The sequence below is a fragment of the Ambystoma mexicanum genome, chromosome 4p (genome assembly GCF_040938575.1).
Source record: "Ambystoma mexicanum isolate Mex_15411 chromosome 4p, UKY_AmexF1_1, whole genome shotgun sequence".
Taxonomy (NCBI): domain Eukaryota; kingdom Metazoa; phylum Chordata; class Amphibia; order Caudata; family Ambystomatidae; genus Ambystoma; species Ambystoma mexicanum.
Window position 1 is genome coordinate 42222406 of NC_090927.1, and position 23231 is coordinate 42245636.

The window sequence follows — 23231 nt, forward strand, 5'->3', positions numbered from 1 at the left end:
CACACAGCTCCTTTCCATAGACTCAATCCGGGGTTCTTGTCTGAGCGCAGCGCCGCCTGGTACCACACACAGTTGCAGACAAAGTCCTCCATTCACTCTTCTAGGCCCGGAAACTACACCTTCATGCAGAGCCGAGCCTTGTTCTATTCGACACCCTGATGACCTTTGTGTGCCAGTTCCAACGCCTTGCCCACCAGGCTGGTGGGGACCACCATTTACATGCCCCTTAGTACCAAACCATCATCCAGGAATGTGGGTTCCCCCCTCACCCTCACCCTGAACATCCGCTCGAGCGCTGTTCTTGTCTCTGTGGTCCAAACTTTGAGGACTCTCTGCCACTCCCCTTTCGTTCCAGCAGCCTAGAGAATCCTGAAACATTTGTCATTAACTGAAGCCTTTCGAATGTCGCCGATTGACATGAGGGTTGGGGTCCTTGCATCAGCAATGTTGTTTATGTACTCCTCCGTTTCCACCTCCTCAGTGCTCTCGGTACTCTGGCTAGTGTGGCGTAACAAATAGTCTGTAGCGTTGGAGGCCCCGCGGCGGAACAAGAGTTCAACATCATACTCCTGTAGGGCAAGGAGGCACTTTTCAATTCTCACTGGCGGCTTGGAGGAAGAGCTGGTGATGATCCGAATCAGGGGTTTATGGTCCATGATGACTTTCAGGGGTTTGCCGTAGATGTAGAGATGCTAATGCCTGCACCCCCAGAGCACCACCAGGGCCTCTCGTTCAATTTGTGAATATCTCTGCTCGGTTGCTGAGAGCGCCCGGCTGACAAAGCCACTGGACAGTCCACACCATTTTCACCTGGCTGCATAAGAACCGCCCCAAGCCGAACGGGCTGGCATCCACTATTATCTCTGAATCTTTCTCCGGATTTAAGAACACCATCGTGTCCTCTGCTGTCTGCGCTCCCTTAAAGTTGAACGTGCTTTGTTCAAGCGATATCCACCTCCATGTGCATTGCTTTTTCATTAGACTTCGGAGTGGTTCAGCAAGAGTGGCTAGGTTTCGTATAAACCAGCCACAATACATGGCCATCCCCAGAAAACTATGCACCTCTGACACATTTACCGGGGCGCATGCTTCATTGATGTCCTTCACCTTTGCCGGGTCAGGGGATATGCCACTCTCTTGGAATACAAATCCAAAGAACTCGATCTTTCTCTGCATAAGCACGCAGTGAGACCCGAGATGTTAAATGCACTGCAAGACAATTTCCAATCCCTCCAGATGCTCCTGCTCTGACTTCACCTAGACCATGATGTGATTGCTGATGTTAATTGTTCTTGTAGCCCAGCCAGCGCCGCCTCTGATGGAATTTTGGAAAACCTCTGTGGCCGAGGAAACCCCGAAGCTCAGGCGTTTATATCTGTATAGCCCTTTGTGTGTGCTAAAGGTACTAATAAAGTGCAACTCTGGATCCAGTTCGAGCTGGTGGTAACCGGCACAGAGATCCAACTCAGGAAAGTAACAGGCACCTTGTAGGTATGCCAGGATGTCGTCCAGGGTCGGTGTAATGAGTTGCTCCCGAAGGATTGCTCTGTTCGAGAGACGCATGTTCACGCAGATGTGTATGGCGTCCGGCTGTTTGGGGTTTCTTACGATCACTACAGGAGAGACCCACAGAGTCGGACCTCCCACCTTCTCGATGATGTCTAGTCTGATCAGATTGTTGAGTTCTTGTTCTACGCAGTCTCTCAGCTGAAAGGGCAGCCTGTGATGCTTCAGCGCTACTGATTGCACCGTGTTGTCAATGTGCAGCCGCACGGGTCGCCCAAGAGTTTCCCAATTCAAATGAATACCTTCGCATATCTGTTGAGCAGCATCTGGATGTCGTCAAGATGTACTCTAAATGCAAAGTTCACAATATGTAATGCCTCAGCGGCAGCGCACCCTAGTAGAGTCACCTCGCTTATTTTGGTTACAAAAAAACAGGCCCTGATCGATGTGTCTTCATGAGTGACCCGGGCCACAAACGCGCCGTCCAGTTGTAGCGGTTGTTTCCTGCTGAATGTAAAAATATGCACGTTCATCTTTCTTAGGGGTGGCGCGCTATCCAGCGTTCGGTAATGGCCCCCGCCATGACGCTCACAGAAGCGCCGGTGTTGATCAATGCGGGTATCAGGGAATCACAGATGCAAATTACGCACCTGGGCTGTCGACCGACATGCTCGAAATTAAGAAGACATCCTCTTCCATCCTCCTCGGGTTCGTCCTCCTCCACCGTTGGTTGTTCGACCTGGGCTACCTTGCGCTGTGCCCTCTGCGTCACCAGTCTCGAGGACAACGGGCCTCTTGAATGCGTTGACGGTGCTGGTGCTCTGCAGACACGCACAAAATGGTTCGCTATGCCTCAGGACCGCACACATGTCCTTTGGCTGGACACTCTTTGGGATGGGGCAGATCATACCCACAGTTGAGGCATTGGGGCATGTCCCCTCCTTTGTCTTCTTTCTGGATCCACTGCTGGCGCCTGTCACTCCTTTGAAACTGTCCCCATCCTACCACACATGCGGCCTCTAACTTGATTGCCTTCATTGCTAAGCACATCTTGTTCGCCCAGATGTCCACCAGCATGTGCGAGTGCCCAAGCTCCAGGAGGCGCGTGAGTGTGATTCCGGGCTCACAGAGTGTCTGGCGCCACAGCTTGATCTTGAGGCAGCCCTCTATAGCCTGTTGTCGTACCTCATGCTCCATGTCCAGCCAGGCACATGTCACTGACATAAATCGTCCACGGGTCGTAGAGTCTCAAAGGTATTGTGTACCGCCGGACCAGCTGAGTACAGCAAGATGGACTTCATCGTCTCGTGATCATCCTCTCCGGTGGCCTTGAAGAACATAACCAACCTCTTCACCCATGCATTTTATCTGGGACCCAGCGATGACGGGGCCCCTGTAATGTCAAACTCCTGTAAATGGGGCGAGTTGTGCCGATGAGCGTGTTAGCGTGTTAGCCTTGCAGCCTGCAGCGCTTCCTCTTCTTCCCCCATTTTCAGATGCTGTGATGGTGTCTCCTATATGGAGGCACAGGGCCAACTGGTGATGGTTGCACCAGTGTAGTAGTCTGCTGTGGGGTCAGGGCGCAGAAGCACTCACCTCTTGAGCTGCAACCCTGTCCACAGTTGGCCTCCGAGGCGGCAGCTGACGCACATTCACTCCTCTGAGGAGCCGCAACCCACAATGTTGGTGGCTGCGCGCGCCACTGGAAGGAGTGTTGGGGCCAGATCGCCCTGTCTCAGATACTGGTGGCACACGGTGCCCAATGAGGGGTTTCTCTCCAGAGGAAGAATGAAAAGCGTAGAAAAAAACCCCAACTTTTCTGGGGTCCCTGCTCAGTGGACCAAAGCAGGGTGAAGCGTCCCTCGCCCTCATTGCACAGGCTCACACCGGCATGTTATATGGGCGGTGAGGGAAGGCAGGGGTGTGTGGGAGGGGCTGCAGACCTGCCGGGTTTACCGGCAGATATACGAGTTTTGCTTTGGGCAGGAATAGCAGTATGCTGTGAATGGCAGGGGGTCCCACCTCGTCGCCAATGATGTATTGTTGGGGCCTCGTCCAGGTCAGGCCCATGAGTGGTACAGAGCCACACGGACACAGGTATAGTGCTCACCGCCTTTACTGGCATGTGACCTGACAGCCCTCGCAGTCTGCTTAAAGAGACATTACAATCGCATTACTTAAATTATATTTTTATATCCATCGTTCATGAGCCTCTATTCCCCAGGCTATAGGATAGAAGCACTGGTGTCACAAAACAATCAGTCTTAGGTGTGTGTGCAAACCAGGGGGCACAAATACAATGAGGTGAGTGTAGGAAGCTTGTGAGATGTGGCACAGCCGTAGTCTTGTGAGATCCTGCCCGAAAGCAGCAAACGCGCAGTGCAAGGTGCCAGCGACGCCTCCAAAGCCCTATCCAATGCCAAGAGGAACTACTCCACCATAGAAAAGGAGATGTTAGCCTGTGCATGGGCGTAGTAGAGCATTTCAGGATTTACGTATGTTCCACAAAATTCAAGTTGATCACGCACCATAAGCCCCTGATCAACATGCTTAGTCCAGGAGGAACAAAGTCATCCACACCCCGCCTGGCACGCATTGTGGCAAAACTTCAGGAATATGCGTTTGAGAAAACGCACATAGCCGGATGGAGGGATGCCCAAGCGGACTGTATGTCCAGGCTTCCAAGAAACAAAGAGAGCCACAACATTCCTGCAGGACCAATGTATTGTTGCATCCATCCAAGACCTGAGACATCAAGAGGTCTTAGAGATGAGTGAAGATCACTGGAACGAGGAGGACAGCATAGACCCCACCATGGTGAGACTCAGAGAAAGAGTCAGCAGTGGGTGACCAGAAGAAAGAGCCATCCCAGAAGGCATGAGGCCTTACTGGAAGGTGGCAGAAGAAACATCAGAGGCAGGACTGATCTACAAAGGCGACCAGGTAATACACACAGTGGGAATAAGAAGAGTCATCCTGTGCAGAGCCCACTCTGGGCATTTGGGGAACATCATGACGCGCCAGCAAGTAAGAGGCAAACTAGTGGCCAGCGATGGATCAGGACATCCGCTCCATGACTGAGAGATGTCATGAATGCATGAACAGTGATAAACGTTTGAAGACCAGACAACCCCTGATGATCCCCTCAGAAATCCTTGAAGCGGTCTGCCACAAAGTTGGAATGGATTTCATTGGTCGTTAGAAGCGATGGCTCCTGAGCATCAGAATGGAATAGTAATGGTAGACTATCTGTCAAAATGGGTAGAAGCAGAATTCAACCCCCAACATTACCACTGCAACAATTATAGAAGTCCTCACATCCACCTTTCAGAGGGAAGGCCTCCCCAAAGACAGTCACAGACAACGGGGTCCAACTAGTGTCACGGGAGATGGAGTCATTTTTACAGAGACACAACATAAAGCAGAGGAAGGCTGCGTTGTACCACCCCCAGGCAAATGGATAGGTTGAGAGGGCGAATAGGTTAATCAAAGGGGCAATTCAGTTAGCAACGGCATCAGGAATGGATCCCCTGAAAACGGACAAGGAAGCCAAAGCGGCACACAGATTAACCCCAAATGGCGTGACCCAAGTGTCACCATTTCGCAGTGGTAGAAGAGCGGCGTCCACACTGGTACCCCCAATGGTGGACCAAAGTAAAGGAAGATGATGAAGTGAATATGGAAGAGGTTTTGTGGAGGTTGGAAAATAATAAAGTGCAAATGAAGAAGTGGAGCGACCGGAGAAGAGTGGCCCAACGTTGTGAAGTCAGGGAAGGAGACAGGAATAAAATTAGACTACCATGTAAAGACCAAACAACAGGGTCGAAGTTCAGCAAGTCCATAAAAGTAATACACAGATGGACCAATAACGTTTGCACAGAAGATGGCTGCATGTGGAACATGGAATGAGTGGCAATGTTTGAAAGGCATCAGACCACCGAGAGAACGCATGATGAAGTCAATTCCTGCAACCGCCAAGACTGCGATGCAACGAGAGAGAAGAACTAGAGGCATCAGTGAGAGATGTCATAGAAAATGACATACAAAGCGAGACACTGGAAGTGTTTCTCCTGAAGCGATGCAAGCACCGGACACAGGAAGTACGAGGGAGGGTCGCCCAAAGAGAGAGCCCAGAAGACTGGTGAAGAATGATGACTTATTATGAAATAGACTTCTTTGGTTTCTAAAGGGAGGTGTGTACGAAGCTCGCGAGATGCGGCACTGCCGTAGTCTCACGAGATCCTGCCCAGAAGCATGCCTACCTGCGCAAAGCGGCATACGAGCAGTGCAAAGCAACAGCGACACGGAGCAGTGGTGCTCCTGGCGCTCCTCCTGTATAAGGACCTTCAGACTGACACAAGGCCACCAGAACAAGCCTGAGGCCTCAAGGACTGCATCCTGCTTCCAATCAGCCTAGGGACACATTATGGACCCTTTTCCGGTGATACCTATTGCTGCATGTGTTAGAGTTCAACAAAGCCTGTTGCTACCAGCCACCTGTCACCTGATTATTATACAACAGTGAGGTACGGGGTGGTGGCACTTCAAATAAGGCTCAACAAGCCAAACTGGTAAAGTATACCTATTTTTAACCAAGGTGACATTAAGCAAGTTCAGAGTAGGTTTGAGATAATACAAGTTTTTGCAAAAAGTTAATATACATCCTAAAGAGCTAACTTGTGTTCAACAGTTGCAAAAATGCCCTATGCGCTCAGCAAGAGACATCACTCCCAGCACAGTTTCGAATAATGTGTAGTCAGAGGTATTTAGCAGAAGAAACATCACCCCAGCTCAGCTTTAAATAATAAGCCTCTCGTAGAGTCAGTTTAAGAGAGGCAATATCACTCATATCCCAGTTTCAAATGATAGTCAAGGACCGTCTGTTTAACCAATGAAATATCCCATACATGCACCAAGTACAGGGGGAAAGGAGGCAACTGCTCTCTTGATTCTTCAATGGTTGCAGGAATCTCACTTTGCCCTCATAGAATTTTGTGGTAATACATCCCTGTGGCGGCTGGTAAATTGTTTAGTTGGAGGGGCATAAATATTTCTTCCAAATAAGCCAGAGCGACCGAGTGTAGTGATGGAGCCTGAATCAAGAGGGGCAAGGGGGCTTCTCCCCACTCCCTACAACATTTGCTAAATAATAGTTTAAAAATGATCATTTTACAGCACACTGTAAAACTGGGTAAAAAGCCGAACAGTTTGTAATTGGCTTTGTAGGGTAACGCATGAAAAAGTTCAATATATGCAAGTTACCAACAGTGCACAGGAGTATTTCCCCAACACATTTACATGCTGGCTGTGCCCATACATTTCAATGATGATTGCACCATTATATGCCAGTATTCACATGGTACTATGTGATTTGTTTGAAAACTTTATCAGAGAAGCATATTTTACTGAATCTAGAATACCAAAGAAATCAATGAATTGTTTTATTTTTTATTATTTGGCCCACCCCTTTTTCCAATGTTTTTAATCCCACCCATCACCTTCCCCTTCCATTTCAACCCGTTACCCCCACCCCCCCATGTAAATTTAATTTAAACATTCTGTATTTTTTAAGTGATACAATTTGTAAAACCTTTGTTGGGGCTGGAGAAACTCCTACTTTGCCCTATAACTAAGATGGGAGTAGTCCATCAAATCAAAATGGTCTATGCTACCTAAACCTGATAATTGCCCTATCTCTTGTACAAAAAGTGTAAAAAGGCTAAATATATGCAAAGGAAAAATCAGTGTTCAAAAGAATAAATGGGGTTGAACCAGCTCTCCCCATGTTAGACCTCACGGAGTAAGGCTGTCCCTGTAGGCATGATGGCACACACTGGCTCAATTTCCAACACTATAAACAGTTCCAAAACATGGATTGAGGCATGCCTGGCCTTTCAAGTTAAAGTCTCTTTTCTTGACTTTGAAAATAGTACTTCAATACAAAGTTCACAAAAGGTCCCCCTCTGCGGGCACAGACCTCTCACGTCTAAGTTCAACACAACCTTGCAAGGGGGCTCCCATCCCCAAGCTTATTATACTTCAGGTCTCCCGAACCATGGAGCACTTTCGGATGTCAAAGACTTTTGAATGTGCGTGGCTTTCTTTACAGACCACTGCAGGACCACTTTGGCTCAAAGTTTACGTTTACTCTTGCTTACTTCACTTTTGCTGTTCATTCGCTTTATTGCTTCAAACAATGTACCTTTCATGGAGACTTTCGAGTGGGTTATTTCCTTTCGCCGGACCACTCCTTTATTTTGTATCGCTGATCTCACAGCTGTCCTTACTTCAAAGTTCATTCACAGGTCATGAGAAATGCTTTAAAATAAATAAGGAACAACTAAGTATTAGGATATATTTTAAGATGTCCATACATGGGTATTGAAACAAAAGTTATTACTGTAAACGTATATATGTATAGAAAATAAATTAAGTTTTAAAATTCAACATTTGCTTGAAAACATGTACACAGATGTATATTTCTTTCTGTGTGTCTTTTGTAAGTGATTAACATGTTACAATCGAAATAAAACACATACTGTACAAAGTAAAATAGTATCTCATTTTTTAATATATTGACTTGCATGTCTGTCATACATTAGGTCATTAGTGATGTCACCAGCCATGTCACCAGTGATGTCATAGGCTGCAAAACAGGGGGGCGTGAAGTTCCAGTAGCTTTAGCTGAATGGTTGGGGTTTTGTTGTGTTAAGTTCTCTCCTTAACGTCCCTGCAACTCACGTTTGTTCCTTGAATAAATATATATGTATATAAACTAAAAAATACTAATAAAGACCAGTACACCTCAGAAATGTCTTCTATACAAATTGGGGGTTGAAAAAGCCTCCTGCCACGCCCATGCCCTGCCTAATGCCCCTCCCACATTTACTTTTCAGCCCACTATCGGCAGCATGTAAGGTGCATTCCGCCCTCTGCCATCAGTTGTGTACCCCTGCCCTAACCAAAGGGTGTGATCCTGGGAAAATCATTTATCTCACTGTGTCTTTTCTGGATCACCTGTAAGTGATTCAGTGCACAGCTTGTGTTGTCATGTTTATTATAAACTATAAAAAAAAATCCTCATTCACGGTTTGTCATTCATGTATTTAACACCACAAAGTTATTTGACACTAAACCTACTCTTGCCAACTTTAAAGCTACTTCCCATGGTGCCTCCAAGTATCATAGACTAATGATGTGTCTTACAGTGCCCTTTCTGTGAAGTGACTTAAGTTGCTGTCAATACGTATGCAAGTTAGGATGTTTGTACATATTTTGCCTCACAGGGCCTGGATAGAGATCTAACAAATGTGCGTCCTGTATGTATAATGGTTTGTGGGCTGTGCATGTGTTAACATGACATGTGCCATTAATGTTACCAAAAACGTGGAATGGGGTGGGGTGGGGTGAATGACACTGTATGTGCTCTGCAGGCAGCATCCGATGTGCTACCATGTCTGAGGTGTCCTACAAAACCATTTTGTAAAGGGGCCACTCTACCCACACCATTATGCCCTTGTCCCACCCCTCCAATTCATTACAATATAGCCAAACGACCCCCTCTAAAATCCATACCATATGTACCAACATTCCATGGCATCAGGGAGGGTGTTTTTGTCAATGAAGGCGGGAGAACTGAAGTTTCACATTGGGTTGCATTGGGAATACAAATATTTCATTAGAGAAAGTCAAATAATAGCATGTTTAAAGTCAAATCAGAAGTCCCCTGCCAAAGTCATGATGGTTGGCATGTATGTCATCTGTGAAGGCATCATGAAGCAAGACACAGACAACAGATTCAGAGTTCAAAGTTCAAAACAAATAGGTTTATTAAAGCAAATGTCAGGATGATAGAAGGCCTAACTTGCCCTATTCTAAGGTGGGATTTCCCTACCTGAACAAAACTAAGGAAAGTCTGAGTCAAAGAGTTCAACTTAAAAGTCTGTCTGTGTCCAAAACCTATCCTTGCCCTCACAACTACAGCTAAACCATGTGAAGGGATGTCAATAATAAAAGGAATAGTGATCAACACAAAGTTCTGAGCTTCTTCCAGCTTTTTCCAGCTCCCCTTCCCCAAGTTCAGGAACGTTCCACAGTAGTGTCAAGATTACCAAGTTCAACGCTACACAGTTCCACACAGTCCTTGGGGTTCCCTTCCCCAAGGTTAAAACACCACAGTTCAAAAAGGAAAAGGGTCTTGGGGCTTTTTTCTGCCTTGGAGCTGCTGGAAGGAGCGTGGCTGCACAAGTAACGCCTGGAGGACATCTTAATCTGTAACCCCAAGGTTGCCTGGCTTCCTGCTAAATCAAGGTGACTGTAATGCTCTAATGAGCTGGACTGCCTACTGTGATAAGTGTCTGGCGTCTAGCGTTGAGTGTGTAGCATCTAGCGTTACGTAGGCAACATGCGCCATTGATACTGCGCAACAAAGTGTTTGTGGGATTACTGAAAGTCGCCTCTTGCTTTTCTTTTTCTCTCTTTATCTCACTTAGGTCTCCTCCCTGGGTCCCTCCCTCGAGTGTGACTCACGCCTGCCTCACTTCCTACTTAAAGCCTTGTGCCCGCGCACTCGCGCGCGCACCGTGTAAAGTACTTAAAGTACTGTTTACTGTTCACTGCTCGCGGGTGGTGGGCGAGCGGGATTGGTTTACCATTATTAGACGCAGTGACAATGGTGAATGGGCTGCGTAGTGGGAGGAAGATACGTGGTGAGAAGAGCAAGGATCTAAACCAATCATTGGGTAACCACTCGAATATGTCTGGGACCCCCATTGTAGATGAGGAATTATACTGCTCAAATGAGGTAGGAACATCTAAATGTGAAGAAGTGTTGGGATATGCGGGTGAGCATGTACCCCAGGATGTCGGGGAAAAACAATGCTCTCAATGAAGGAGGGGGTCATTTTGCCTTTAATTCCCTCGCCGAATGCCCCCCTTCTATCAGATACTTATAAGCTAACTGAAATGAATCATGATGATGAGAATGAGGGGCTGAGCGAGGGCCTGGGGCTTCCGCCCAAAAAGATCTGGTTAGCCACAATGGGGATAAAACCAACTAAACCAAGATTCACTGACGTGTCTATCATTGCCCCGGCTATTGAGGCACTTTTGGATAAGCGAATGCGCTTCTCAAGAGGCCCATCAACCCCGGTCAAAGCCCACAACTACTGCATGGAAGATGTACATGTTCACGCGGATCCAGGCTATGTACCTGGGACGCAAGCCTTGGTACATGCCTGCTTCGACGATTTCTCAGCAAATTTAGAAAATGATAAGGAGGTCCTTAATCAAGACACTAGTTCTCCTGGTAGACATTCAATCACCAATGTATTAGTTGGAGATATAGCAGGGTCGTTACATCATGACGACCCTGAATCGAGCTTATCTCAACTAGAAGTGGAAGCGGAACGCAACCTAATGGAGATATCAGATATTGGGGTTGAGTTCCCAGTCATATCCAGAATACTCAATTTGCTTGATAAAGGACATGAATATACTCATGCGCAATTGATGCATACGCATGATGTTATTATTGACTTATCGGCCAAAATCAATAGAATTGAGGGGCTCTTGTTTACCTGTGAGGCGGTGGCGGCCCTGACTAAGGGCAAACAAGGGGATGTCCCTAAAATGAGTTCAAAAGCATCACAAACCATAGGCGTGTTAAATAGTGCACTAAAAGTGGGTAATGCGCTGACAGTATGTACTAAAGCCTCACAAACCTCGCCTGATATAAGAAAAGGGTTCCAACCATTTCCCACTTTTGCTGAAGCTATGGCCTCTGATGTAAGAAAGAGTAATGAGGCTGTTAATCCTGCCCTGAATCAGCTGTTAGAGCTGGGAACGGCTAATGCCGGGGCCATCAAACAGATTCTGACTACGATCCAAAAGATAAATTCTACTCAGCAACCAGTAAATGGTCAATATGGTCCGACGGTAATGATGGATGACTCCATAGGACCGCGGTCTAACTCCATAAGAGTAGAGTCTTTGGATAGTCCGTCAGCTTTGACCAACTTAATTGATCTCGAAGACGATGAACAGAATGCCCATCATGTCTTAGATGGAGAGAAGGCTGAAGACTTATGCCATGAACAGGTACTTTCAAGAAAGCAGAAGAGATTGCTATTGAGAGCTTCAAAACGTAAAATTAAACAAGCAAAAAACCTAAAGAAGTCTACCAATCACCTTGCGACAAACTCTATTCTTGACTCGTTTAAGATTAAGATAAAAGAAACATCTATGGACGAGGAAAAGATAGATTTATTGCAACTTGATTCTGAGTCTAGGGCGCTATTGAATATTGAAAACAACCAGAGTATGATTGAGAAGTGTAATGGGAAGGGGAAAAAAATAATGCCTAATGACCTAGATCTCCCTGATCGGATAGAGGAGGTGTCTTTATCTAACCATAAGCAAACTCAGCTCCTTAGCTTCTTCCCTGCTCTTTACATGAAAAAGGCATCGAAGAAAATTAAGGAAGCAGTCTCTAAGAAATCCCTGAAAAAATCAGGGGAGATGATTAAAATACCAACTAAACCCACTGAGTTACTGTTAAGTGGAGAAAAAAAGCAGGAGGGTAAATTATCTAAAAATGTTCAACATCAGGAGTTGCTAGCAAATGCACAGGTAAAAGAAGCTGTGCTGAAAGCAATTATTGGAAATGATGAGAATGGCAGTTGTGATTCTTCATCAGGTAACAGCAATAAATGTAGGGCTAGAGACAGACTGCCCTCAGAAAGAGAGTTGATAGAGAATACAACCTTCCCCGATATATATGAACAGGCACTGTCTGATAAGCTACTCTCCCTAACCGTAGATATGCCACCCATTATGGGTTGGGAAACTAAGCAACCACCCTCTGCCAGAATAAGTTTGAATAGATCAACTATGCTGAAGGCTTTTCAAGCGATTCCAGCTCTACGCACTATCAGAAGCAACAACATTGAATGGGTTCGATTGTCCCATAATAACCCCACGAGGATGATTTGTGGTTATCACTCTCACATCATTGCACGATTAATTTGGGCACAAAGGGAGGACCTAGAATTACTTGGGCTGTTTCCATGTCTATTTAATTCTGAGGAATGTGCAGAAATTTACATTGCAACTATCCCGGAGCAACTAAAGACCATGAGTGTTGAAGGATCGATACCGCAGATCAGTGAAGAGGTATTGAAGCAATTTATGAATCTTGCCGCCTCAATATCGGGGATGATGGGGAAGGGGTCATCAACTTCTCCTAAACCGTCAACAGTGATGGGTAAAAAATAGGAGGATGAGCGTGGTTTGTCCCTGTTGTCATGGAACTCGTGTGGGAGCTCTAATCTAAGGGCATGGAATGGTGCACTTGATTGTGATTCTCGTCCAGGGATCTGCTTGGTCCAAGAAACTATGATTATGGGTGAGGTAGTTCTGGAAGGGTTTGACTCCTATTATCAGCCGGCATCAAGGGGGCAACTAGGACGTCCAGCTGGGGGTCTGGCGATCCTGATTGATAAAAAGCTGAAAGTGATCTCCCATCTGCTGTGGGCTGATGAGGCTTTACTGGTTGTGGAAATGTCAAGCACGGAATCCCGATTTCAAGATTTTATTGTTATTAATTTGTATTGGAATCCGGTGGTGACTTCCTTTGAAACCCTAACAGATCGCATAAATTCCCTTTTTGAAGAGATCATTAGGACCAAAGCAAACTTGAACATGATTATAGGGGGTGACTTTAATGCCACTTGTACAGATGATCCTACGGCAGATACTCATTGTCAATCTGACTCTAGAAAGAAATCACATGTGAATGGTGTAAGGTGGGTGGAGTTTCTTATGCTTTGGGACATTCAGTTGATTCCGTTCAAGGCAGGACCTTATCATCATACATGGGCACGAGGTCTCTATACTTCAACGATTGACTATTTCTTTGTCTCCACAGGATGGTTACATCTAGTTGATCCAATTTTGATTGTTAATCTTTTTAAAGGGGATCATTTAGCCCTGAAAACTAAATTGAAGTTGGAAACATTATGTCTTGATGTGGAGCCCAACTTAAGGGCCATTGCCCATGATCGGGCTGGGTTATCAATCAAGTGGACCTCTAGAAGATGTCAATCATTTAGTGCTGCAATTCTAGAGGACCCGTTGATTAAAGTGAGTGTTGAGAGTAAAGGTGTTATGTGCGTGTGGCAAGAGGTCCAGAATTCCATTAGAATAGCGGTGCATATGTCAAACTTGAAGGCAGCGTCTGAGTGCAGGCATCCACCTAAACACCAACACCAATTTAGTCAAAAAATTGTCGATCTAAGGAAAGAAAAACGGTATCGAATCAGAAAATTAGGTTTCTGCAAACAGATTGACAGTGATTACGCGGAGACTAAGGCGGAGATTAATAAATGCTATAAATCCCAAATAAAACGGCTGAAATATGAGCTGTTCAATATTAAGAATCAGAATCTCATGGCTGTTTTAATTTCTAAAAACGCTAGGAATTTATGGGTGACTATGCGCACCCTATTTGGCACAGCCGAGCAGATTGAGGAATCAGCTATCTCCGCTGTTGCCTGGGTAAATCATATCAGAGTAAAATTTGCTATGCCTAGTCAATTTATATTAGAGGAGAGATCCTCATTTCGTCCCATTTTCCAGGGTTGTCCTTGGTCTAATGAGGAAATACACCTGGCCATCACAAAATCTAAGGGGTCGCGAGCACCAGGACCAGATGGCATTCCGCCATGTCTTATCAAGCTTAATCCGGAAATGTGGGCGGCATTATTTAAAATCAAATTTGACGCTATTTATTATCTTGGGCACATCCCCGCCTCCTGGTGCTCTGCGATTATTATCCCAATTTATAAAAAGGGGCCTATGACTGACCCTGGGAACTTCAGGCCGATTGCTCTTATGGATGCCTCGGCTAAGATCTTTACAAATCTCCTACTACAAGCCATTAACCAATATATTAATCAGTCTAACTTACTATCCAAATTCCAAACTGGCTTTCGACGATTCATGGGCTGCCAGCTCAACGCAACTATTACTGCCCATTTGTACCAGCAAACCAAATTAGACAAGGCCGGTTGTGTTTACATGGCGGCCTTGGACCTTACTGCTGCGTTCGATTCAGTAATCAGAGAGATACTTTGGAATAAATTGATTAAATTTGGTTTCTCATCCCAGATAGTTTCAATCATAGCGGCTCTGCACCACCATACAACATATCGTATCCGACTTACCAAGGCTGGTGTACTCACCGACCCCATTCCGACTGAGATCGGACTGAAACAGGGCTGCAATCTTGCTGCAGTCCTGTTCAACCTCTACTTATTGGATTTAGACGATCAATGGCAAGAGGCAGTGATTTTTCCTGCAAAATTGGGTATTATTGCATTGAACTGGCTAAGTTTTGCGGATGATTTACTGTTTTTCGATAGGACCCCCTATGGATTACAGATTAAATTGAACCTTTTCCATACCTTTGCATGTAAACATAATTTAACGATTAATACGGAGAAATCCTTTATTATTACATTCAATGAAGGACGTCAAAAAATTAAAAATTTTACATGGTCGATTGATTGCTGTGCGATTCCGAGGGCCCCATCCATGCGCTATTTGGGTTATCATCTGGCATGCAGTTATTCCTGTGAGAACTGGAAGTTGGTCTTAACCAAAAAAGCCCAATCGCTGACTGCACAGCTTAAACTGGTGTACAATCGCCTTGGGAAATTTTCAATGATACCAATGCTTACTTTTTACCTACAAAAGATCGAACCAATCTTGTTATATGCATTGGATCTTTGTTTATACAAGATGGATGATATTGTGGATACTATCCAGGGGAAAATGTTAAAAAAGGTTCTGGGTCTTGCAATGTCCATACCAAATACTATTGTTTGCCATGAGTTGGGAATCCTACCACTATCAGTTAAATGGCATTGGCGAATGCTAACCAACTATGGGAAAATGCTGGCTCCTCCTAAGAATTCATTGTATGAAGAACTTGCAATAATGATTGAGAAGGGGCATCCTCGGTCGATCTTGATAATTAAGAATAGGATGGAACAATTCCTTTCAGATGCTATGATTTCACATGAGGAGTTGGTATTGGGGTTACCATCATGTAAGACTAAATACTGCAGATACCACTGGTGTCTGTTGACTGAAAAGATTCAGGGGTATCAAACTTACACTGAATATGCGAAATTTATAGGACAATGGGGATTTCGCCCAAGGTATCAGACCGTGTTTCCATGCAACATTGTAAGAAGGATCTTCCTAAGATTTCGTCTGAATCAGATGCTTACTAATGAAAAGATTATAGTCTTGGCAAAAGTATAAAAATAATGCATTGAGAGGATTATGTAGATTCTGCCAATTACCGGATATAGTTGAATCCTTGAAGCACCTTACTGTATATTGTAGGTATTTCGAAGTGGAGCGAAAACGATGCTTTACCACCCACCTCTATACTGAGACTAGCATGAGTAGGGAATCGCTTATCGCTTTGGCAACGCTGTATGTGGGGAAGAAGTATAACACTTATCATCTGTTTAACAAACTTCCTTGTTATCATTGAACAGGAATTAGCCGGGAAAAACGACCAGTTGGTGTAATGTATGTATTGTCTGGTACTGTCACTACTTTGGATTTATGATACTGTGGTAATATGCGGGTGCTCAATATTCCTGCTGAAATGTGAAATGTATGATATTTTCGATTTTAGGTTAATGATTTAATGAGATTGCATAGGATTTGTAGATATTTTAAATTGCAACTCATTAGAATGTGAATTTTGTAAAGGTTAAATAAACCATAAACAAATAAAAAAAAAATAAAAAAAACAGTTGTCAGACCACACAGTCCACCCATCACAGGTCGCGCAACCAGGAACCCTAGGCTCTCAAATCCACACAAGATTTGCTGCACCTGCCCTGTGCCAGTCTTCTGGCTTCTCCTGATTAGCCTCTTGGCTTGGCTATAACATGTTACACACCTCTTGCCAGTCTTTGGGCCTTGCCACACTGTATTCAGGTATAAAGTTCATTTAATGGAGGTCTTCATTATGCCCTACCTTTCTGTTACACTCTTTCACACTTGGCCTCTTTTCAGTAAGTTGCTTTCACATGGGCCCTTTCCCCTTGGACTTTCATCAGTTACTAGGGTTGCCCATTTACCATACATATCTACTCACCTGCCCCATAGTGTTCCACATTCAACGGTGCTTTTGAGGTTTTACATCCACTGACAACTGTGTTACCACAACTTCAACAACTCGTACCTTTCTGACTTTGAACAATCTTTCAGACAATAAATGTTTCACTTTAGTGCACCTCTACCCAAGTGAACGAGGCACTCTTCCTCTGAACATTCACTTTCCAGAACGGCAGCCTCTTTGCCACTCTGATCTTTCTGCCACATCAAGAACCAAATTGCCCTTAAGGATATCATTATTCATTTCTCATTGTGCATTTCTCATTGTGGCTTTGGCTATGTGAGTTACACCAATCTTTAGGGAATAATCACCATCAACAAGCTTCACCTTTTATAGCCTTGTATTCACCTCTTTGCTTCCTGACAATCAGAGAACTTAACTGAATGCTCTGTGAGTCTCTTTTGGCTTGAAACACTGTTTGACCATTTCTCTTGGACTTGGGAAATGCTTGCACCACTCTGTGGCTTTGGGAAATAGTTGATTCACTCTTGGCTTGTGCAATGCTGGCTTCACTCTCTACTTGTTCCCTAAACTCACAATTAATAATGTTCAGTCACTTACCTTCAGTGTTGCATAGTTTTCCACTACTTTACAATTGATTTTTAGATTAACCTTTACCTCAGAATCACTTTTAGGCACAAGCGACCAGTCTTTCACCCGTTTTGAGAAGTTTTGGTATTCAATTAATGTGTTTCACTGCATTTTACTCTTACGTGAGTGAAATGAATGCGGTTCACCTATACGCGAGTGCTACTTTCAGACTTCTCATTGTCTGACAATCAACGGTCGGTTTAATATAGCTTTCACTCGTATGCAAGTGATTCTCTTTGGATACTGTTGCCTGCTTTTGATTGGGCAAGAGATCATAACGCTCAGTAATACTCACCAGCTTCTGTCTTGCTCGCTACATGTTCTGCAGGGGTTGGGCTGCTTCGGGCCTCTTCTTGACACCCACAACTCCTCAGTGAAGGTATCTTTGGTCCTGCCACTTAGTCAAGAAGTTACTCTCGCTTCTGGGACCCTCAGCTGCATAACACTCTCCAGCCACGGCCTCCGGCGTGCTTCTGGCAGCGCAATCTCTGCAATCAGGTTCACATGTGGCAAAGCAGTCTTCCTTCATGCCTTCTGCTGTGCAACCTCAGCACTTCAGCTTTAGGGGAACACGACCATCTTAGGACAGGTAGCTGAAATCTGCTGGGTCAAAGTTCTGGCATCCCTTCTTTCCACCCACTTCTGCTTGAATTGCCAAAACCATGCTCTGCTTCTGCTATTGTTGTAACCAAACCAGGCATAGCTTCATCCAATGTCCTGCACCGGAGGGGGGCTTTTAAGCCTCTCCGAATCCCTCAGGTGTGGGTCATTATGCTTAACAGGATGACTACTCCTACAACATTGCTCTTGATCCCTCTTCCCCGTCCTAGTACTTAGGGACTACAAGTCCCATAATCCCCTAATGACAAAATAAGGTCTTATTTCTTCTACTTGGCAATACGCCATTAGAGGTGTGGGATTGCAGGGAAGGTTAAGCAAGGGGGGGTTCCCAGTCTTCCAGACCAGCTTCCCCCTCCCCCAATGGGATCCTCCCACAGGACACCACCCCCAGGGTCGGGATCAGGAAGCTTTGGACCTTCCCTGGCCACATGAGAAAGGTCCCAGGCCAGGTTTGTGGGGGGGATCATTGCTGATTCAACACAATATCCTCTATTTGCTCTCAAAAGAGGGAAGAACATTAGGGACAGGTTAGTACACTCCAGATTTACAGGTGAATGGTCCAACTTGGCTCAAAAACACCATTCAAGCTTCTTGGGAATCCCAAAGGGCCCAATTAGTAGGCCACCATTCATGCGGCAATTGCAGCGCATGTGCATCAACCATTAAAAACACTGTTTATTTTAAATCGACTTCGAAGAACTTTACAAATTGTAATTCATCTAATGTCATCTATATGATGAAGTGTCTATGCTCCTCGATTTATATAGGAATGACAACACGTAATGTTTCCATCAGAATCAATGAGCACCGTAGTAGAATATGCAATAAAACACCATGAGCACCACTGGTACAGCATTTTACTGACAAGAACCACAATGAATGTGACGTCAGTTGGATGGTCATAGACAAGTTAAAACCAGACAGGAATAGTTTTTCATAACAGACTGTTCAGGTTAGAACAAATTTGGATCCACCAGCTAATAACTCATGAAACTGGTCTTAATGACGACTTCCAGTGATCCGTTATCCTGTCTTGACTTACCAACAAGAGGTTCTGTTTCTTCAGTGTATGGTCCTGTCACTCTCGGTGAGTTACTCAAGCCAAGCCTTTGGTGTTTATTCAACAGGACTGACAGGTAGAACTGGGTGGATGAGTGGAATGGTTTTATGGGGGTCGCTTCTATACCTTTTAAAGTTGATGATCGCACACACAGCATCCCAGCCACTGGACAGCCCCACCCGGCCTTGTGGCCAGGTTTGGTTCCGATTTGGTCTTTTTACAATTGAGGCCTGTTACAACACTGCATTAGAACTTCTGTTCATAAGTCACAGTTGTTATAACACTTTAAGTGTCTGTTTATAACTCAGGTTTGTTATATATGATGAATCCTGCATAGTCTTCACGAAAACCCTACCTAAAGTCTCCTCCCATGTGACCGGGGAAAGGCAGATGCTTCCTGGTCCTGACACTAGGGGTGGTATTAGCCGGGAGGATCACCTGGGAGGAGAAGGGCCCCAAGGAAATGAAAGGCCTTCATGGGATGAGATGCAGTATTTGTCTTCCTCAAGGAAGGGAATATCCTGAATACCGGGATATGTAATGGCTTGCTGTCAAAGTTTTTATTTTCTCAAACAGACTGTCAGAATATGTATATGAACATAACCAGAAGCAGTTATGTTCTGAGAGTCAGAAAAAACCCTCTTAAAGTCACTGACATTCAGAGTCCCAGAGTGGTAAGGAAGAATAATCTTTAAATGTTACCAATTTAAATCCTGAGAAACCATACTCTTCTGTAAAGTCAAATAATTCCTGGAATCCTTATATTTATTTGGGGAATGTGTATAAGATGAATAGTGAATGTGGTGACGATCATTTCACTAAGAAATCTATATTTTATATTGTGAACATCAAGTCCCACAATTCCCTAAATACTGGGATGAAGAAGAGGACTGCAGAGGCAAAGGACAGCAGGTTGCAGTCAATTAGGAATAACGACCCACACGTGAGGAGGACTGCGAGGCATAAAAAGCCCCTCAGATGCAGGCCATAAGAAGGAGCAGTAGTAGAAGATGGTGTAGTGTTCCTACCTCCACTTGGCAGCAGAAGCAGAGGTTGTGGGTGAGCAGAGACGCCTGGACCACGGTGGTGTATGAAGTAGATGCCGGTCCTGAGAGGGTCTTTCATGCTCAAGACCGTAATTGCAAAGCTGGCACAGTGGGAAGCGTTTGGAGTAACGACTCTCCCGTTGAGGAACGCAGCTGCAGTGGTTGCGCAGCAGAGAGCGTACCTATTGATAATGTTCCACCTTGCCCAACAGGCAGGCGTGCACTGATATGTTGTGGGTGCCAGGAGAACACTGCTGGTGACAGAGGTGAGTCACGGAAGACCGTGTAAGAAAGACACCCAGACCGCGTGAGGAAACTGAAACAGAGGACCAGGAGGCAGCAAGGTGAACAGACGTGCATACCAGACCCGGTGAGTTCACTGTTCGTACCCCGGGGCACTCCGTAACCGCCCGCTAGCCAAATCCAGGGGGCCTTAACCATAGAAAAGTGCTAAAGTGAGTAAACAAGTGAAGAATAAACGTTTTGAATAGCAAATCAATATAAAGCAAGATAATTCTTCTGTTGAGAACCAATCTGATTTAAAAGGGTGCAGATGGCAAAATAAGAAACTAATTACCATATCAGAAGAGTGCGATTGTGACATTGCTGGGTATAATAAGAGCTAACAACAAAAAGGGGCAATACCTATGAGAGCAAAGATAAACCATCATTGCCAAAGCCAAAAGCAAAACATACCTAGGCAATTAAGAAAGAACCAGAATTGCCGAAGCCAAAAGACGGCCGTTGGTGTTTTTAAACGTGTTAGTAATACCTATCCACATGTAAAGGAGGCCCTAATAGAAAAGGATTTAAACCCACATTGCCAAAGCCAAAGACGTGTGAAATTGAAACAGAAACCTTATCACTGGTTGATTAGTGGAAAAGGGGAGAAACAAGAGTGGCAGGAAAGCTGACCTTCTGAGGGAAGACGTTCAGAGGGATTGGAGCATAACCTGCAGACTGTATGGCAGTCACATGGGTGTAACAAACAGCACCAGTGTGGTTCTTGTTTCCCTTGAAGTGTTTCTAATATTTGATGCTGTGGAGCAAAAGGCATTGCTAACCTGTATGAGTACAACCTTTACCACAAATGTACCTGCAAGTAGTAGTTTACTCTGGCCTGGCAGGTGAGAAGACCAGGTGGCAGCCATTGAATTACTGTGGTATGGGCAAAGGTCTTGAAGAAGTTGAAGAACCACTGAAGTGTTTTGTAGATTAATGCAGAATCATTCTACAAATTAATATAATTGAAGCAAGTATTATGTGAACTGCTGAAGAAGTATTTAATATGGCGAAACATGTTTTTTTGAACTGGTGCAGATATATCCTGAAAAAAAGACCGTTTTTTTTAAACCAATGCAGTAAGGAAATAGTCTGAATTACTGAACAGAAGTTGTTTCAAGGACTTTGCTGCTCGTATGAAGGGGAACAGTTTGTTGAACACTTGTGAATTATTGGTTGAAAGCAAGTTCGAACTTTGTGTCATCAAGATAGAACTGAAGTGGAACTTTGTTATGGAACAGGAGTTCTTTAACCTTTTTGAACTGTTGAACAAAATACTGCTTCAATCTGGGGAAGGGGACTTCACCCAGATTAGAAGAAGAAGCAGCTGTTATGATTTGAATGTAACTGTTACATGTGTTGCTGTTCAACTGCCATATATTCCCCCGTTAAGTTGTGTATTTTTAATTGTGAGGGACAGAATCCTTTTGTTAGAAGGTTTCCCTTAGTTTATTTTAGGCATGAAAATCCTCGTCGGGGTAGGGATAGTGTGGCGTTTATCCAACCTTTTGAGTTGATACAATTGCATCTTTTGAAAAACCTTCACAAAGTTGTCTGCTTCACATTTCTGACCCCCACATTTAACACTGCGCTCAAAGTACCTCAGGTCATTCACGATGACCAACAGATACAACCTGCCATCTAATTGAATGGTTGAGTGTTTCACGTCCATGCAAACGTCAACGAAAGTGATTTTAAAATGATTTTAATTTTTTTACTTTATTTATTAAGCTTGACATTGCAACAGAGAGAACGGGCATCATACAAACAGGCGATGAGTTTACATTCCATGTACATAGTCTGGTAAGAATTTTACAGAACAATTGGCACCGGTAGGGGTACAGTATTCTGCGGTACAATGACATTTGAGAAAAAAGGTTAGACGAGATTGGAAGCCGGGGAGATCCAGTCATTGTTGTCATCCTTGGAGTCAACAGACAAGGAGGAAATATAAGAGCGGAAAGGGGTCCAAATGTTCTTGGGTCTGGTAGCTATTGGTTGCATGCCTGCCCAATACTCCTCAGTGTCAGAAGCCCAGGTGATAGCCCGAAGCCACTGAGCATGTGTGGGTGCCCCAGGGCAGAGCCATAGCAATAGAATACATTGGGCCTCATTACGGGTCAGGCGGTCTGGAAATAATAGTGGCAGTAAACCCGCCGCCACTGTTAATTCCGGACCGACCGATCTTGAGTCCTGCAGGCGGGAGGTAGCGTTCCTGCCAGGTCTGACCTGGCGGGTTTAACGCCGCCCACCTGCAGGCAGACGTGGAAAGACCGGCACCATCACGAGATGGTGCCAGTGTTTCCATGGTCCCCATTTCCATTGAGTCGTACGGGACTCAATGGGAATGGGGATTTACGCCATTCTGCCTCCGGAATTCCCGGGTCACCGGGGTTGTAATGCCCTGGTAATTCCGGGAATCACAGAGGCGGAATGGTAAGACGAGTCCGGCGGTAACCAAGCCGGAAAAACCGTCAGGTTACCGCCAGACTCGTAATGAGGCCCATTGAGTCACTAGTAGTATACACAAACTGGCCTGTTTCCTGGAGTCACAGCCAAGTCGGGGGAATTCATGGAAGAGACAGGTCAATGGTATTGGGGTAATGGTGCACTCTAACATGTCTGATATAGAAGTGCATACCTCCTCCCAGAACAGGGAGAGGCGTGGGCAGGACCACATCATGTGTATTTAGTTCACCTCGTCCGATCCACATCTTGGGCAAATGGGGGGATGATCCTGCGGCATGTGGTGAAGTCTGATCGGTGTGTAGTGGATTCGATGGAGTGCCTTAAATTGGATGAATTTAAATCGGGAGTTGAATGAGAGGTCATGGATACGGGCACACATACGGTCCCAGTGTCGGTCCGTCATTTCAATACCTAGGTCCTCTCCCCAGGACTCCCTGAGTTTGGTGAACGGGGG

General features: G+C 45.0%; 1 protein-coding gene across 1 annotated transcript in view; it reads right to left on the reverse strand.

Moving 5' to 3' along the window:
- Positions 1-23231, reverse strand: part of LOC138452949 (zinc finger protein 845-like) — a 216696-nt gene that overhangs the window by 111306 nt on the left and 82159 nt on the right. The window contains exon 3 of the mRNA XM_069605321.1: positions 7709-7824. The gene's annotated coding sequence lies outside the window, so the exon portion shown is untranslated. The remainder of the gene's footprint in view (positions 1-7708; positions 7825-23231) is intronic.